Source organism: Myotis brandtii, unplaced genomic scaffold (assembly GCF_000412655.1).
Source record: "Myotis brandtii unplaced genomic scaffold, ASM41265v1 scaffold806, whole genome shotgun sequence".
NCBI lineage: Eukaryota > Metazoa > Chordata > Mammalia > Chiroptera > Vespertilionidae > Myotis > Myotis brandtii.
The window spans coordinates 194298-213071 of NW_005371249.1; the positions used below are offsets into that span (position 1 = coordinate 194298).

At 44.9% G+C, this 18774-nt stretch overlaps 1 protein-coding gene across 4 annotated transcripts in view; it reads right to left on the reverse strand.

The window, feature by feature from the left end:
• ALDH1B1 (aldehyde dehydrogenase 1 family, member B1) overlaps positions 1-18774 on the reverse strand; it is a 211716-nt gene that overhangs the window by 187533 nt on the left and 5409 nt on the right. The window lies entirely within an intron of this gene.

The following is an 18774-nucleotide window of genomic DNA, read 5'->3' on the forward strand; positions in this document are numbered from 1 at the left end:
CCCCTTGACATTCCCCCAACCTCCCCTAACCCCCCGTGTCTTGTGTCCATTTCTTCTTATATTCCTAAGAATTTCTTATTCCCAAATCTCACCTCACCATACTTCCCTTCTCACGCAGATTGAAAGTAGGCTCCTCTTTCACTAAGGAAATTAGGGGAGTCGGGGTCTGTGCTATAGGAGATCAGAGTGGGTGAGGTTGAGAAGGGCTCTCACTCCCTGGATTTTTCTGGGGGCAAACAGAACTGTGTCTCATGCAGCCACTCGCCCTCCTGGTAGAAGTGTCCAGCGTCATGGCTGCTCGAAGTGCCCAGACAACAGAGTAGAAGTTACCAAAGACATGGGGCAGCCTTTGTGCAAGCCCCTTAAACATTCCAGACACTTCCATGGAGCTGCATGAGGCAGAGCCAGGCCAGGCCTTTCCTGAACCTATTCTCTGTGTCCTTCCCCTCCTCCCAGCTCTGCTGGTCAAAGTCAGGCTCATCCTTAAAGAAAGGCAGACTTAAGCAACAAGAGATCTCTGCTCTTCCCCATCAAAATGGCAAAGATTAAAAAACAAAGAAACAAAAACAAAAAAAACCAGTGCTGGCAAGTGTGCAGCGAGATAGGAGCATCCTTATATTGCTGGTGGGAGTGTGATGGGTCCATAGGTATCCAAAGCCATAGCAATTGTTCACACCCTTTTCCCCAGCAATTCTGCTCCTCTGAGTCTGCCCTGAGGGAGTACCCAGATGCTGGCACAGGCTTCATGTACAAAAATGCTCACTTGGGCATTATTCATAGTAGCTACACATTTGGAAACTACCAAAACATCCATCCGATGAGACTGAAGAGGTTACACAGATCCAAAGAACAGAATATTGAACAGCCATTCTATGTCATGTTTTTGAAGAATACTTAACAACATAGGAAAAAAACTCTTGACACATGAAATGCAAAAAGAGAGTGCTGCCAAATTGTATCCATACAATGATTTCACTGTTGTTAAACATAGGTAAGCCTTCTGGAAGATTATACTAAAATGTTTACAGTGGTTTCTCTGGATTACACATGGTTATGATTCTCTTCTTTACCCTTTTCAGTATTTCCCGAGTTTTCTTTTAGGAGCTTATTTTTAAATTGGAAAAAATATATTAAAAATAAAAAGTCTTATCATTGTCCAGGGCTCAGATTCAATTACACTATTTCCTGGAAACCCTCACCATGGATGTGACAAGCACTTCAAAGATGTGGCCATTAATGTGACAAGTTCCTGTAACTGTCAGATCTGGTCATTGAACCTTCGCACTTTCTCGCGTGGCACTCATCTCAGTCTGTCTTGCTTCAGAGTTACTTAACGTGCCTGCCCGCTGCCCTCTCCCCAGCCTGTCCTCCAGATGGGGACCAGAAGGGCAAGGACAGTCTTTTTTTTTTTTTAATCTTGATTTTCTAGGGCTGAGTACAGTGAATGTTTATTGAATTAGTTGAATGCGATCAATCAGATTGTCTAGAAAATAAGAAATTCTAATTATATTCAGAAGATCTAGGTAAGTGGAGCTCATATTCTAAGATAAAAAGGTTGTCAAGATTAGGATCAAGACTTCTACTTCTGACCAAGGCCCTTAAGAAAGGGCTCAGCCAGTCTTTGGGCATCACACCAACAATGGTCCGTCCTTATACACACTTGCTGCCTCCCTCAGTCTCTGGGCCACACCCTTATCCTTCAAACCCCAGGCCTTCACACCTGTTCCCTTTGCATGGAAGGTTTGTCCCCTTCTAGCTGGCCAGTTCCTTGTTATCCGTCTCCTGCTTCCCTGGAATCCCCAGAAAGCCAGCCATGTCTGTCTATCATGACTGGTCCTAGCATCTGGCACAGAGCTTGGCACAACCATGAGCTGACTGAATGAAAGGAGATAGATGACATGGAAAGAAAGGGAATTTTCCCATTTCCCTCCTCCAGATCCCAGAGCTGATCCAACTCCCTGCATTCAAGCTGCTGATGTGGCATCAAAATTTTAGAGCCAGCCAAGGAGCAGAGAGGCTAAGAGGTGTCCAGGGCATACAGCTTTTTTGTGGCAGGGTGGGGTCGGTGCCCAGCCTCCTGACTCCTAGCACAGTGCTCCAAAAAGTGAACACTAGGTGGGAGGGATGGAAGCAATCCCAGGCTAGGCTCTGTTTTCCCAGTGCCCAACTCCTTTCCAGGGAATGAGACTTAATGTGGTAGGAGAAAGCAAATAAAGTCTTTCATGCCTCTATTTACCACCAGGACAGGGGCCAAGACATGCTGCCTGTTTGGATCTGGCTCAGTGCAAGGACAGTCACCCCTCGCATCTTTACATTGCATTGTTATTTCCAAAGCACGTTCACTTAAGTTCTCTTACTTTAGCCTCACAGAAATCCTGTGAGGACAGGCAAGCAGCTGATTAACCCACGTAACAAATGAGAAACAAGAGGCCCAGAGATGTGTATCAACTTGCCCAAGGCCACACAGCTGATCAGTGGAAGAGCCAGGCCTGGAAGACAGGCCTCCTGATTCCCAGTCCAGAACTCTTTCAGTATTTCCAACACCCAACCATGACACTCAAATCTTTGTTTGTTTCTTATGGCACATGTTAGTCGTGGCACTATAGTGTAATTAGTGACATGAAAAATGGCTGAGGGAGGAGCGGATGGGGTGATGGGTGTGGCCCCCCATGACTCGGGCTCTCGCCAGGTCCTGGTTTCCATCACCCCCATCACATGCCTGGATCTCGTGGTCTGAATCTCATGGCTCACGCTCCTTTCCTAGCCACCCTGCTCTGATCCTGACACTGATAAAGAGCGAAGCAGATCCTGTCTTCTCCCTCCATGTACAGCCCCTGCAAAGGAGGCAAGACAGGAATGGGAGCGATCCGGGAGTGTTTATTGAAAAAAATCAGAACCCAGGATTACACGTACTGCAGAGGCAAGTGCAATCACTTCTTGGTTGAGAAGAATTTGGACTGAAACAGAGAGAGAGAGAGAGAGAGAGAGAGAGAGAGAGGTGGAATTCAGAACTCTAAAAGTTTGCTATGGAGTTCATTCAGAACAAAGGATGATCTATTGAGGAAAGCCCAGCTTGGGTGTTAAGTTCTGACTTCCAGTCAGTTTTTTACGATGTAACCTTAGGGCAGTTACATCTCTGGGCTTTAATTTTCTCATTTGTAATATTTATTACATGGGGGGAAGGGAGGAGTCAAGCTGTCTTCCCGATTTGTTCCAACTGATCCCCAAACAGTCACCATGACATGCCCACAGATACTTTACATGAATGGTCACTTGGTAAAATATCCAAAGAAATTAAGTCCTCATGATCCGGGGCACCTTAACACACGGTACTTATGAGCATAGTCTCGGAAGCCAAACTCCCTGGGTTCAAATCCAAGCTTGCCACTTATTAGCTGTGTGACCTTGGGTAAGTTACTAAACCCCTCTGTCTTCAAGTTTCCTCATATTTAAAACAAGAATAGTATCGGTACCCTTGCATGGGGTTATTACATGAATCAAAGGAATTAAGATAAGTAAAGCACTTAGAATTGGGCCTGAAATATGGTAAACACTCATTAAGTGTGATTCTTATCATTACCCAGCAAAATCTGGTACTCTCCATCCCACTTAAATAACATTTACTGGTTGCTGAAGCTTTCCCTTGGCCAAAATGTTAAAAACTATAATTACTTTGTATATAAATTAAGGACTGCAATCATTTTGAATAGAAATCTTTCTAAGACACACTATAAAATGTCTTGGTTTCTTAAAGAGTATCTATTAATTATAGTTCACCTCCTCTCCTGACTCAGGCTCAACAAGAATAGGAAATCACTGTAGACTAGATCGTTCCTAAAAACCTTTCTAGTCTAACTTCTAAGATCTCACAGGTAGAACACCTGAAGAAAGCTCATCTTCATCCTGGGGTTTCTTGTGACATACCCGTCACAGCTTAGTTCTCTGGAGTTAAATGGTACAAAACATGCCCCCAGAGAGGGCTGAGTCCCCAGTGCCCGTGCCCATGCCCACCCCCTTCCAGTGCTGTGCTGCCTGACTCTCTAGGGCAGCGGTTCTCAACCTGTGGGTCGCGACCCCTTTGGGGGTCGAACGACCCTTTCACAGGGGTCACCTAAGAACATCGGAAAACACATATATAATTACATATTGTTTTTGTGATTAATCACTATGCTTTAATTATGTTCAATTTGTAACAATGAATTTGGGGGTCACCACAACATGAGGAACTATATTAAAAGGTCACGGCATTAGGAAGGTTGAGAACCACTGCTCTAGGGTCTGCTGTGGCCCAGCTTCGGGCTCGACAGCAAAGTGATGCTCCCAGCCTCCTGCGCTCTCCCAACGTGTTGAAACTCCAGCCTGTTTGGCAAGAAATTTGGCCCCAGTGGTGCCAAGGATGGCAGTCGGCCCACTGTCCCACTGCGTATCAGACTTGGCCTGCAGGTTGGGGCTTGCTTCCCTTCTACCCAGGGTTTGGGTCAGACCAGACAGGGACCATGGGGCCTCCTTGTTCCCACGTGGCCTGGAGACCATTTCTGGCAAGCCCATGCCAATATCTTCAGGACACCCCTCTCAGCCCTTTGAGGAGAGGCCTTGACTGCTGAAAAGGAACCAACAATGGTGCAGTTCCTTGTTACATCAAAAAACCCCTTAACACCCTAAAAAGGAGAGTCTCAGATTTATCACAAATTGGGGAAATTCTTGGACTTGAACTCAAAACTTATTGGCAAAACATCTCTCTATAGGTCCACAGAAAATGAAAGGAATGTCTCTTAGGGTTAGGCAAACGAGCCTGGTCCAAACGTTTAGTCAAGTTAACTAATTGCTCTTGCAAGAATTTTTTTAATGCTTAGCATGGTATCTATATATAACAAGTACTTAATAAATATTAGTTTTCTTCCTACTTCCTGAGCCTTCCCCACTCTATATGTCCCAACACACACACATATACACACCTACACACACACCACCACCACCACCACCACCACCACACGCTCGTGTGCACACACACACCCTGGAAGCCTAGATTAGGGGGAATTAGAAAGTAAATAAAGGGATTAATCAACTCCACACCTTTGTCCCCTTTCCAAGTGTGACTCTCTCCCACCCCCTACCACGCTGCCAAGAAGATCTAGATTCTGGCTTCCTCCACCCCAGATAATAGCAATTATTACCTAACAATTATTAAGCACTTCCTGTGTGCCAAACACCTTTCATGCATTCATTATTCCACCAGCCCAGGATCCAGGTCAGGCCATCCTCAGGGGTCCCAGCCAGACCGGATGATATATACAAAACCTGGGTGTCCAGCAGCACTGAAGACCAATCCCTTTAGACCAAGCATGTCAAACTCACAGCCGGTGGGCCTCATGCCTCGTTAATTTGGCCCGTGTTAGCCTTTGAGTTTGACATGCTTGCTTTAGACAATGCTAGGTGAAGCATCTCCAAACATCATTTCCCAAGGCCAGAAATCTTCAGGAGGTTGCCTTTTACCCTTTAGAGCTCTCCACACTCCACCTATAAATCTGCAGGTTCTCATGAAGATTTCTTTTTCCTGAACCGATATATCTGTGTTCTTTTTTTAAAAAAGTTTTACATTACATTTACCAAAGTCATTCTTTTTGCTAGTTTATCAACTTTGCTTTTCAGTCAAGTTTTACTGATTTTGACAAAATAAAACTACAATCATCGCTTTCTAGTCCTTTCAGAAATATAGTGACCCTCAACTCTGAAACTTGAAAGGAGAGAAAATTATCCATTTAAATGGGCTGGTTGTTTTGCCCATCAGCTCCCTTTCCCCTTCCTTTCTTTCTCTCAATACATATTAACATAATTTCATAAGCTGTCTCCAAGCAGCATTTCCACTGTAATTAATGGCTTTTCACTCAAAGTGACACACCGAAGGAGTGAATAGCACAAAGAAAGATATATTTAAGAATTTGAGAGCTCAGTTAATTTTGTTACCGACTGCTGTGAAAGGAGTTCTTCTTTAGAGAAAGAGGGACTCTCAAGGATGAGAAAAGTCTGCCTCACTTAAAAAACAAACTACAAGAAACAGACCACAATGTTATCAGTGGTTGCCTCCGGGTGACAAAATGATAGACAAATACTTCCTTGCTTCTCATGCTTTTCTGAGTTATCTTACTTTTAAAAACTAAGCATGAATTATTGTTATAACAGAAAGAAAAAAAATAATCACTGGGGTGATGGCTACTGAGATTAAGACGCATACCTAACAAGTCATTTCCCATCTCTCGCTTCCTGTCTTTTCCAGGAAGAAACATCAGGGCAGAGGAGGGAGGAGATTGTCATGGAGAAGGCCCGGTCCCCAGTGGGCAGATGGAAACTCGGAGGTGGCGCAACTTGCCCAGAGTCACAAAGTCAAGGACAGAATGAGGATAGCTCTCTGTCGAGGTCACCAGGTCATCTGCCCGAAGCATGGTGCTCTGCTTTCCCCATTGCTCAATTCCAGTGGATAATTAGAGATCACGCTAAGCAGTTCCAGAAATACAGCCTCCTGATAAAGAACAGGTTCACACTCATCAGGATGGCTACTATAAAAACAAAACAGAAAACAGTGTTGACATGGATATGGAGAAATTGGAGCCTTTGTGCACTGTTGGTAGGAATGTGAAATGGTGCAATGGCTATGGAAGACAGTATGGAAGCTCCTCAAAAAATTAAAAACAGAACTACCATATGATCCAGCAGTCCCACTTCTGGGTATATAACCAAAACAACTGAAAGCAAGGACTTGAAGAGATACTTGTACACCCATGTTGATGGCAGCATTACTCACAAAAGCTAAAATATGGAAACAACCTAAATGTTCATCAACAGATGAATGGATAAACAAAATGTGGTGTATACATACAACAAAATATCTTTCAGCCTTAAAAAGGAGAGAAATTCTGATAAATGCTACAACATAGATGAACCTTGAGGACATGAGGTAATATAAGCCAGTCACCAAAAGACCAATACTGTATGATTCCATTGATATGAGACACCGGGAGTAGTCCAATTCACAGACACAGAAAGTAGAACGGTGGTTACCAGGGGCTGGGGACAGTGGAAGAGGGGAATTGTTGTTTAATGGGAACAGAGTTTTAGTTTTACAAGATGCAAAAGTTCTGGAAATCTGTTTCACAACAATATGAATGTACTTAACATGACTGAACTGTCCACTTAAAAAAAATGGCTAAGATGGCAAATTTTATGTTATATGTGTTTCTTTAACCACAATTTTCAAAAAGTAAAAAAGTCTGGTTGGAAGGCACGAGCTAGCCACTGCCCACTGTTCCCGAGGCTTGAAGAAGAAGGGGTTATTACTTTGCTATCATGACCGCGGCGGCGCTCTGAATGGAGCCCATGATCACCCCAGACCACATCGGTTCCTCTGTGTAACACCCCTGGCAAAAGCCAGGCAGACGTGCATGAGACACGGAGGGACTGGAGCCCAAGCAAAGAAGGTGCTGGCGCCAAACCTCTTAACTCCTAGCTGAGAGCCAGGGGGAAGACAGGGTCAGCCTCAGAGGTCCTCTCGCCTGAGCCTCTTAAGAGAGAAGAGGGCGGGTTCTGCTCCAGGAAGAGGAGGGCTGTGGGGGCAGGAGGCTAGGAACAAAGATACAGCCAGGCCCCTTCAGAGAGGTAGAGGGTGTGGGACACGGGATTGACTTTCAAAGCAGAAAGAAGATCAGCGCCTTTTGCTGCTGAGCTGCCTTTCTGTTCCAGTCGTGGATTTGCCTAGGTTCACCCCTGAGCCTGTCTTCCTGTCACCTCCCTGCCTCCTCAGTCTCTGCTCTCCTAACACCCACCTTGGCTCCACTTCCTGTGTCCTGATCTGAACACCTATTTGCACCTCTGTTCATGCATTCCTTAATCTGTCCTTTCACTCATTCTTCTATCCATCCAGTCACTCAAGATATTACAGAGGCTAAGAACACAGACCCTGGAGCCATATAGCCTGGGTTCAAATCCCAGTTTTGTTCCTTACTAGCTATGTGACCATGGGCAAGTTACTGAGCTTCTCTGTGCCTCCATTTCGCCATCTCTAAAATGGAAATAAAATGGTGCTACCTCAGAGAATTACTCGAAAATGAAAGGACTTCAATTCCTGTAAAGTACTTAAGAACCATGCCTAGCACATGATCAACATTCAAAGTATGTTAGCTAAGATCCGTCATTCATTCGCAAACATTCAGGGTACATACTACACATCAGGTGCAGGTGAAGCTGTACTGGGGACAATGGGGAAAGGAATCTAGATATAGTCCTTGCCCTTGAGTTGCTCCCCTTTTAGTGGGAGAGACAGACTTACTAACAACGAAATATAAATGAAATTAGGAAAATAAAATACTATGAGGGGAGAGGAGAGAGGGAAAGGAGGAACATGATTGAGGGGGAAGTCTTCGCAAAAATGTGGCATTTGAGCTGGGCCTGTGACATGGCCTAAGGTTTTAGAATCTGAGACTGGAGGGAGCCTCCCCCTGGTGGAGTTTGAACCTGGAAATATGTAAGTCCTTTCGAAATGAAGACAAGAGCTGCATCTCTGAGGTAAGGCTGCCAGAGAAAGTACAGGATACACAGTTGAATTTGAATTTCAAATAAACATTTTCACTACAGGTATATCCCGAATACACTAAAAATGTATTCATTGCTTACCTAAAGATCAAGTGCAGCTGACCTTTGAACAATATGACTGCTGGCCCCCGGGCAGTCGAAAATCCGAGCACAACTGTGGATTCTATAGTGGGCTCTTTGAATCTGCAAATTCGACCAACTATATTTCAACCAACAGTATTTTCCATCTGCAGCTGGGAATATGCAGTTAGAAATTCAAAAATACTGTTTTCCTAGGAGGTTGTTTGAATCCCTGCATATGAAACCCAAAATGTGGAGGGGCTGGCTGTATTTATCGAAAAAAATTCACCTGTAAGGGGACCCCTACAGTTCAAACCTGTGTTGTTCATCAGCCAACTGTATCACAGGGCATCCTGTATTTTTACTTGTATCTGGCATCTCCACCCTGGGGTGGGAATAAACCCTTCTGGAAGCCTGTGGCCTGGACCTGAACTCGTGTCCCCACCCACCCGCTGTGGTTTGCCACCTTCATGAGTCATTTGGTGTTGTTGACTCTGGGCTTTAGAGGGACCCTGATGAACTGTCGGCAAGTTATTCGGTGCCACTTTGTTATTAACCATCACCCTCCCCTCCCCCAGAGGGAGATGAATGGAAAAATCCCACATGTGTTCATTTTGTGGCAGGTCACTGTGTCTGACCTTTTTATGTTAGCTTCTTTATTTTTCTGAGGTCACATCTCTTTTTTTTTTTCCTTTGAGATTCATAAACACCATGATGGAAAGGAACTCATTCCCTTTCTCACTGTTATAAACACAGAGAGAGGGAAATAAAAAAAATACCAGCAAAATAAAGTATGTGAAGACTGTGGCAATGGCTGTGAAATGCAGGGAGGGGACTTAGGACTTCATTTGGCCCCAGAGTGTTCTAGGCTGGTGAGTTTTGCACCGACCCTTGGGGAGTCTCTCTGTAGCTTCCACCCAAGCTGGGCCTGTAATGCTTCAGGTGAGCAGCAGTGAGTGAAGCGGCTGCCCAACTGTCAGTCACAGGCAGGAGAGGAACCTGGCGACCTGCAGCCAGTCAGAGGTGGTCCTGGGGACCCTCCCCTCATACATAAAACATGCCACGCAAAGTCATTTCACGCCCCAGCATCTGCCTGCTGATCCAGAAAGGTACACCTATTCATCTCTCTCAGAAAATGTTTATGGAGAGAAATTATCAGCAGGAGAAAACAAATTCTCTGGTGAGATATTGCCCTTTGTGCGATATCTATTTCTGTGGAAGCGTCGACAATGGGGATGGTGTTCGGCTTGAATGTGGTGTGCCTGAGAGAACAGGGAGGAAACCTGACTTTACAAAAACCCCAGAGCAAGGAGATTCTGCCACCTGGGTGCCTGCCTATACGACTGGGCTGGAAAACAGATTTACAATGAAGGTTCTGAGACTAAAGGGAAGTGGGGGGAGGGAGGGCTCCCTTTCTTGTTGATGCACTCAAAGCTTCCTCCAGCTCCCGGGCCAGAAGACATAAGACAAAATGTAATAACTGAAAGAAAGGACCCCCACCTCAAGCCCCATTTCAGCTGCCTCAGGAGGATTTTATTCATCAGGGGCCATAGACACAGGACTGAAGACATACAAGCTTTTCAAGGGCCTCAAGAAATGCACACCACCAACATGCTTGTTGACTCCAAGACACACAGTGACAACTCCAAAATAAAACATTAACTGTCTACAAAATACAGTACTATATCAACTCCCTAAATTATTCAACTTGATATCCATAAAAATTTTATTATATTTGAAAACAATTAGTGGATCCTTTCACTTCAAGGAATTCCTAACTGTGCCCGATGCTTTCTGAGAAATCATAGCCACTGAAAATTAAATTAGCAAAATAATCTTGAAAGCAAAATTATAAAAATGCCCTAACTTAGAAGACTATTTTAAAGCAAAAATAAGTGCATTTACAGTGGTATGTGGGAACGTTTTGATGTGTGCTGTGACATGGGGCAGTGCATCTAGAAGTTAGACTGCTTAGCTTCAACCCTGTCCCATGGGTCAGGGCCCATCAAAAGCTTTAAGAAAAGCAGATATACACAGACAGGGGTAGTGAAGAAATGTCTTTGTAGCCAACTGAACTGTTTTGTTCCCATAACCCCATAGACCATTTAAGTGAGAAGGATCCCTGGCCATCATGGATCCCAGTGCAAAGATAGGGCTGGTCTCTGAGTCTCCAGACACCAAGCCTCTCTGTATAGGATGAGACACCTGAGGCGCAGAGAGGGGAAGGTCAATCCCTAGGTCACACAGCAAAAGCATCCATCAGGCAAAGTGCTAAGAATCTATAAGCTAGAGATGGGACTCCAAGACTCCTGCCTTCCAGACTTTGCCCTGGCCACTATACCATGCCTGGATGTCTTGCTTCCTTCACCAAGGCCCTGAAGCCCCTTGTTCTTAGCAGAATATCTATATCTCTTGAAGTTCACTCACTGCTTTGATTCTGGAGGATTCAGCTCATGTTCTTAGATGCCTGTTGACGTCCACCATCCGTGTGTTTATCCTTTGGTTTTCCCAACCTTGGTCCAGACATCCTACTTTCCAAGCCTTCTAATTGGAAGGCCACCATCTCCTGTGCAAATCACCTGTGCCCAAGATCTCCTTTCTAGCAGGGTTTAGCTGACTGGCTCATCCAGCCACCATGGGGACAACTAGATACTTAGACCATGCCATCTGCCGCCCCCTGGTGGCCACTAGGAGAGCTGCACTGCCTGGGACTTGGTCCACCCCATTTGCCAAGCATATTTGAGCCAGCTTAATTACCCTTTCTGGAAAGGCTTCCTTATTCCTAGATGGCTGGCTTCCCTCTCCTTCGCTCTTACTCCTCCAGTTAATTGCCCACGGCAACTTCAGCCTCTCCACTGAACAATCAGTCATCAACTCCTAAGTATTCATTGAGTGCCAGTCAATAGTGATAAATCTGGCATGAGGGAGTGAAGGAAAGAGTGCAGAGAGGATGTAAGATGTAGCCCGTGACCTTGAGGAGTTCATGGTCAATAATGGGAGTCAAAACACACCCAAAAATTAAAAAATAATTTGATGTTTAACTGTTCTGTGCCAAGAACTTCAAGAATTCAGAAATGGGGTGAAGTAGTTAGGGAGGCACCTGAAGAAAGAGATTTGATCTGGCATTTGGAAGACAGGAAGTATTTTGAAAACAGAAGTAAAGGAAACAGACTCCTATGTATCCCCTTTACTTTCACATTACTACCAGACCACTTCTGACACCAGATGTGGGGGTTTTCCACACACAAAGCAATTCTGCCACACCACCTGGGTATCCTTCCATTTAACTCCATACTGACACTGTCTACCTGGAGATAGCATCAGACCCCACAGGTTAAGGGCTCAGTCCCCCCAGACTGCACGTCCTTCAGATGCTAATTGCAAGTCTAAGTTATCTGTGCTTCTAACCAACCAACTATAATGGAGCTTCTCAGACTCCCTCCTCAGGTTTGATTAATTTGCAAGAGCAGCCCAGAGAACTCAGGAAAACGTAACTTACTAGATTACAGGTTTATTATAAAAGGATAGAACTCAGGAACGGCCAGATGGAAGACATGCATAGGGCAAAGTACGTGGGAAGGGACACAGAGCTTCCATGCCTTTCCTGGTGGGCCACTCTCCCCGAATCTCTACATGTTCACCAACCTGGAAGCTCTCTGAACCCGGTTTTGGGTTTTTGTAGAGGTTTTATTAGACATGATTGATTAAGTCATCAGTCATTGGTGATTAGTTCAACCTCCAGCCTCTTTCACATTCTTGGAGGGAAAAGGGTGAGGGGTGCCTGAAAGTTCCAACCCTCTAATCCCATGGTTGGTTGCCCTGACAGCCAGTCCCCATTCTTAGGGACTTCCCAAAAGTCACCTCATCAACATAAACTTGGGTGTGGCTGAAAGGGGCTTGTTCTGAATAACAAGATACCCATTTCACTTTTATGCTCTTATAACTTAAGAAATTCCTAGGGTTTTAGGAGCTCTGTACAAGGAACAGGATGGAGACCAAATAATATTTATAATAAATCACAATATCACAAGGAGGAAATAAAAAAGAGTATTCTGAAAGGAAGCAAAGGCCATGAGAAATAACAAGTAAAATAAAATTATGGCTCAAATAATATTTCCAAGATAAAAGATAAAGATGGAGATGAACTCCTTTCTTATTATCTGCTTCTCTGGGTGCTCAAACCACTCTTGCAGAGCATATAATACACTCTGACTCTGCAATGCTTGTGTGTCTCCCTTCTGCTATTCATTAGGATCCTTTTCATTGTAATTAACAGAAATCCAACTTAAATTCATTTAGAAAAAAATAAATTTATGGGTTGAAATAATTGGGGACATGGATTGCACTGGCAAAAGGTGTGACCAAATCAAGGGCTGATACAATGTCACATGTTATTCATTCTCATTCTCTCTCTCTCTCTCTCTCTCTCCCTCCCTCCCTCCCTCCCTCCCTCCCTCCAGCTCTGTTTTTCACTCTGATATCACCCTTTGAGTGCTTCATTCTGTCCTACCACAGTTGGGCTTCCCCCAGAAGTTAGGGAAGATGGCCAGGTAACCAGTTTCAAGTACTTCCAACTGTAATTCCAGGAGCCAAAGAAAGTCTTCCCCACTAGTTCCATCAGAAGAGTCCCGGGGAGAGACCTTCATTGGCTCAGCACCCCTTTTGTGCTCTGCCCCATGTCACAGGGCTGGAACCCTGAGTACATGTCCCAACCCCCTGTCTGCAGATCCTAGAATAAAATGCATGAATGAGAAGCACTTGCCAAGACGTGGTAGGCAGAGGAAAGGCAGAAGCCAGATTTGTGCTGTTCTGGCCGTGTCAAAGTTTAGGTTTAGGCAGACATGCCATTTTGCAGTCTAAGTATTTTCCTGAAAATCTTGGGCCTCAGGATTGGAGGCAGCTGAGATCACCTCTCCTGGCTTTCAAGTCCCTTCAAATTCCTATCTGTGAAAGCTGATAATAAAACTGCTCTGTCCAGAATTTCCAACAGTTTTGTAATAAACTCCCTTTATTAAATTCCTTCCTCCTTGAAATACCACAAGCAGCCCCTGTCGGTGACATACCCTAACGGATACATGTGAACACCCGGAGGTGGAGGAAGAGGAGGAGAAAGACAGTGCTAACAGCTAAATCAAAAGCAATCACAGAACTCCCAACCTACTGCCAACCCCACGTAGGAAATGGTGGGAGGTAAAATCACGTAGGTGGGATGAGGTGAGACTACGGAAGATGTTGAATGCCAGGTGAGAAGAAGGAAGCAAGGTGAATATAACGGCAAGGACCACATTTTAGGGCAGTGATGGTGAACCTTTTGAGCTCGGCATGTCAGCATTTTGAAAAACCCTAACTTAACTCTGGTGCCATGTCACATATAGAAATTTTTTGATATTTGCAACCATAGTAAAACAAAGACTTATATTTTTGATATTTATTTTATATATTTAAATGCCATTTAACAAAGAAAAATCAACCAAAAAAATGGGTTCGCGTGTCACCTCTGACACGCGTGTCATAGGTTCACCATCACTGTTTTAGGGCAACCAGTGGTGGTATGGAAGGGACATATTAGTGTGTGGGCAACAGGAAGAAAGTGAAAACAGAGGTGCCCAAGAATGGAGAGATGTGAAAACACAGAAAAAAGTGCCTCTAAGAGATATGTTAGAAGAAGAAATAGGATATTTTGGTATATTGTAATTAAAGACAATAATAACAGCTGCCATTTATGAAGTTCCAATTAATTATACATCAGATACTCTGCTGGGTTCTTTACTTATGTTAGTTATAATCCTGCAAAGCAGAAATCACCTACATTTACAAATTAGAAAACCAGGTTTTAGGGATGTTAATTGATATGCTCAAGGTCAATCAGCTAGAGATCAGAGCGAGCACTTGAACTTGATTAGGTTGCTCTGAAGGCCTGCATTCATTCCACCACGCTATGCTGCTTTCCTTCCTATCACTGGTCCTTTTAACAATTCAAAGGGTCAAACTTGATCCCTACTTGGCAAGAGGCAGTGGAGTACAATCAAAAGGGCAAAGCCTTTCTTCTCTGACATGAAGCCCTAAGAAGAATATAATCATGAAGAGACAGATGCAAATTGAGGGATATTCCCCAAAACAACTGGCCTGGTCTCTTACAAAATGTCAATGTTACTAAAGAGGAAAAAAAGATGAAATAGCATCCTAGATGAAAAAAAAAAATGACTAAAGAGATGTGACAACTAAATGCAGTGAGTAACCTGGATTGGATGCTGAATCAAACAAACAACACTATCAAGGATATTTTATAAACAATTGGTAAAGTAAAACAGATATTAAATAGTAATGTGTTAATGTTACACTTCCTTCCCAAGTGACAATGTTATTGAGGTTTTGTGGAAGAATGTCCCTTTCTTTGGAGATGACTTGAAATATTTAGGAGTAAATCAATACAATGTTTCCAAGTAATTCTCAAATGGATTAGCAAAATTATGATCAATAGAGAGGGTGCAGATGTGGCAAAATGCTAACAATGAGAGGGTCTGTGAGATTGCATTATTCTTACAATTTTTCTGTAATTTGAAATTTTTCAAAATAAAAACTTGAAGGAAAAATTTTTAGGAGCATGCATTTCCCCCTCAAGAAACCTCCCCTCCCTCAAGAAAAAAGACAAGAAAAGAAGAAGGTCTTCAAGTTGAATACACCTGAGTCTACCCATACCAGCTGTGTGAACTCTGCGCCCCCTTTTCCTCAGCTGCAAAGTGGCAGTGTTGATGTCCAGCACAAGCGCTTCTGTGGGACAATGCAGGCACCATTGGACAGACACCTGGACCAGGGTGGCCAGCACTGTGTTCTCTGTGTTCACATTTGCTCTCCTCCCTTCCTCCTGCCTCATCCCTGTTTCACCTCAGGATCCATTAAACTGGCCTTGGAGGGAGATTTGCTCAGGATAAATAAGAACAACTATGTGCCCTGTAGAGTGCACAGCTGAAACAATATGACACCCTGCGGGGACACTGGGATGCAGGCTGGCTGACCCTCTGAATGTCGAACCACAGGGACAAAAGTCAGAAAAGCATCCACCCACGACTTGCTGGCTTGTGCCATGGACTGGAGCTCAGACACTAGCCAGAGCTCCTCAAAGTGGGGTCACTGGCCCATCTGAGCAGTATCCACTGTGGTTCGTGTAAAACTGCAGACTCCAAGACCCGACTAGGACCCTAATGGGCTTCTCAGCAGGGTGTCGGGAGTGCGCATTCTAACACGGTCTTCTAGGTGACTCTGAGGCACACTCAAGTTGAGCACTCCTGACTCTCACCACAGCCGTTGTGGATGTGCTACCTTATAGCAAAACTGGTCCACTGAAGAATTGGATTCCTGTGCTTGAAGCCTCATAATAACATAAAAAGGTTATAGCCACCACAAAGGAGTCCACAAATGGGAGCAAACGAAAATTCAGAGTTGTACATAGAGATAAAAGCAGGAGATTTAGGGAGAAAGCAATGTTTCTCTCTGAGTTTCACCAGCTCCAGACTCAAAGTGTATGAATGAAATGCTGCCCCAGCCTTGGGGGTGAAGGGAGCCGCCATCTAGAGCCCCCAAATCCACCATTATCTGCACATGAACACTAAAGGGATCAGAGTGGGCTCTGAGCCCCTCCACTCACCATGACTCTGGGAAGCTGCATAACCCAAACAGTTCCCTCCTCTGGACATGTGCAGCAAGTGGTAATTCTACAGCACCTTATAAGCTCCCAAAGCTCCAGAAATTCCAATGACCGACTTGGAACTGCCAGTGTCTCTCCAAGCCATGCCCGCTGACCTCTCTGGAGAAGGTCACTCTATTAGAGGCCACCTGAGTGAAAGAAGCCAACAGCAGTCACCTGGCTTCCCTGCAGCCCACTGAGGGCTTGTTCATTTGGCTTGGAAGGTGACTGGGCTCCTCTTCTGAGCCCAGGAGATCAGATCATTTGGCCACACAACTTCACCTCTGATCCTGAGAATCCTCTATTCCAAACCAACTCCAGCAGGCATTTACCCACAGGGTCTGAGTTATTTTGGGAGACTCCACATCCTGTACTCAGCCCTAGGGAGGGGAAGAGAAGAACAGACAATTGGGCAGTCTCCACCCCCAATCCACCCCCAAACTCAGATTGGGGGCAGAGAGCCATTTGCAACTTTAACTCTTCCCTGGCTCTGGCTGAGACCAGGCCATCCCACTTAGAAAAGCCTCAAATGGCAGCATGTCAACCATTTTAATTCAAGAAGGGGGGAAAAATAACAAAGTATATCAGGAGAAAATTATGCGTGGAAAGTGATTTTTAAAAATCGTCTCTAAATATTACAGCCAGAGTGAAAGGATGGAAATTGCATCATCAGAAGAGCATTTTTGTGAGTGCGGTTTAACACTGAAGAAATAAATAATTTTCCCAACTGTAATATTTCACCCTTTCAGGAACTCTGAAGTTTATTTGGGAGATGAGAATTGAATTAAACTCTTTAGATGTATCGTTTCACACACCAGCACACCAAGTCATTCACATTGGAACCCAGGGAAGGGTAACCTCTGAGGTGTCAATGTTTGCTGCGTCCCTTCTTTCTCTATTGTTCCCTACAGTGTACAAAGCCCCCAGGAGGGGTCTGGTCAAGCATCTGGCCTTGCTCAGGAGAGGTGCTGGGTGCAAGGAAAAGAGAAAGGGAGGCAGCAAGGAAAGAGTCTGCAATGATTTTGCCAGGGTGACGAGGGCCTTTTTGCATGGGGAATGTGGTTCATTAGGCTTGAGGTGATAACTCATATTTAAGAGCCTTGATTTGTTAGATCTCTCCTGGATTCAGTTCCACACACAGTCACTCAGGGCCTAGCATTTGGCAAGAACTGAGCGCATCCTGGGAGTGGACAGAAATGAATAATGCACAACCCCTACTGTCTGCCCTTCAGATGTCTTTCAAGGACAGGAGAGTCACACATGGTGGGCGCCTGGCATCCCTGAAACCAATCAATCTGGGACTGTGAGACCCCCATAGAAGAAAACCTGATGGCACTAGTGGGCTTGTATTTAAATCCTCCTCAGCTGCAGAAAACCACTGCTCTGCTCTTGATGGACACTTGCTTCTTAACACAAAACAACACAAAATAGAACAAACACAGCCTTCCTTCTCTGCCTCTGACACCCACCTCCTCCAGTCTGCCAGGCCTGCCTTGGTCCTGGCTCCTCACAGAAGCAGTGGTCAGCCCTGGAGATATCACTGATTTCCACTGCCCCAGCCTCCTTGGGACCTGGCTGACCTACTGTGCCCTAACCCTGTTTCCTTTCTGCCACACTTTCTATTTCCTCTTCGACCACATGCTTCAAGCCCCATCTGCTGGGCCTTCAGGCTACCTGATGCCTGACCTGAGGTAACCTTATGTCCTCAGACACCTATGGTCCATTTCTGGCTCTTCTGCCCTAACTTGTTCTACTGCCAGTAAGCTCCAGGTGCCAATGGTGGCCTTCAAGACTGCCATCGGACTGATGTTTGGGACTGAAAAGCCACTGCACTCAGAGCGTTTGCAACCTCCATAATTTACACTGCAACTGCCAGAGGAGAGGCAGTTTGACCACTGAGATGCATCATTGCAAAACAATTCAACTAATTTGCTTTCCTAGCACCCATTTGTACATCAGACCCCAAAGGACGGAGCTCTATTCTCATCAAAGGGACTTTCCAACTGGCTCCCAGACTGTAGCTACTGCAGAATCACCTGGTGGGCTTGCTGAGCCACCTCCTCCACCCCCCACCTCTGGTTCTGAAGAACTGAAAGTCAAAAGGACAATTTGTATTTCTAACAGGCTCTCGAGTGAAGCTGATGCTCTGGCCTAGGGACCTCACTTTTGAGAACCCCTGCTCCAGTCCAGTGGTTTTCAAACCTGGCCCACATTGGATTCACCGAGGGAGATTTAAAAACAAACAAACAAAACCACAAATGCCTGAATCTACCCTCCTTCCCATTCTGATTCAATTGGTCTGAAATACAGACTCGTCATTGGGCACTGTATAAACGCTGTAGGTAATTCTAATGTTCAGCAGGGGTTGTGAATGTCTGCTGTTGTCCATTTCATCAGCTGGGCTAGGGGTGGGGAGGCTTCTTTATCACCCCCCCCCCCCCCCCGGC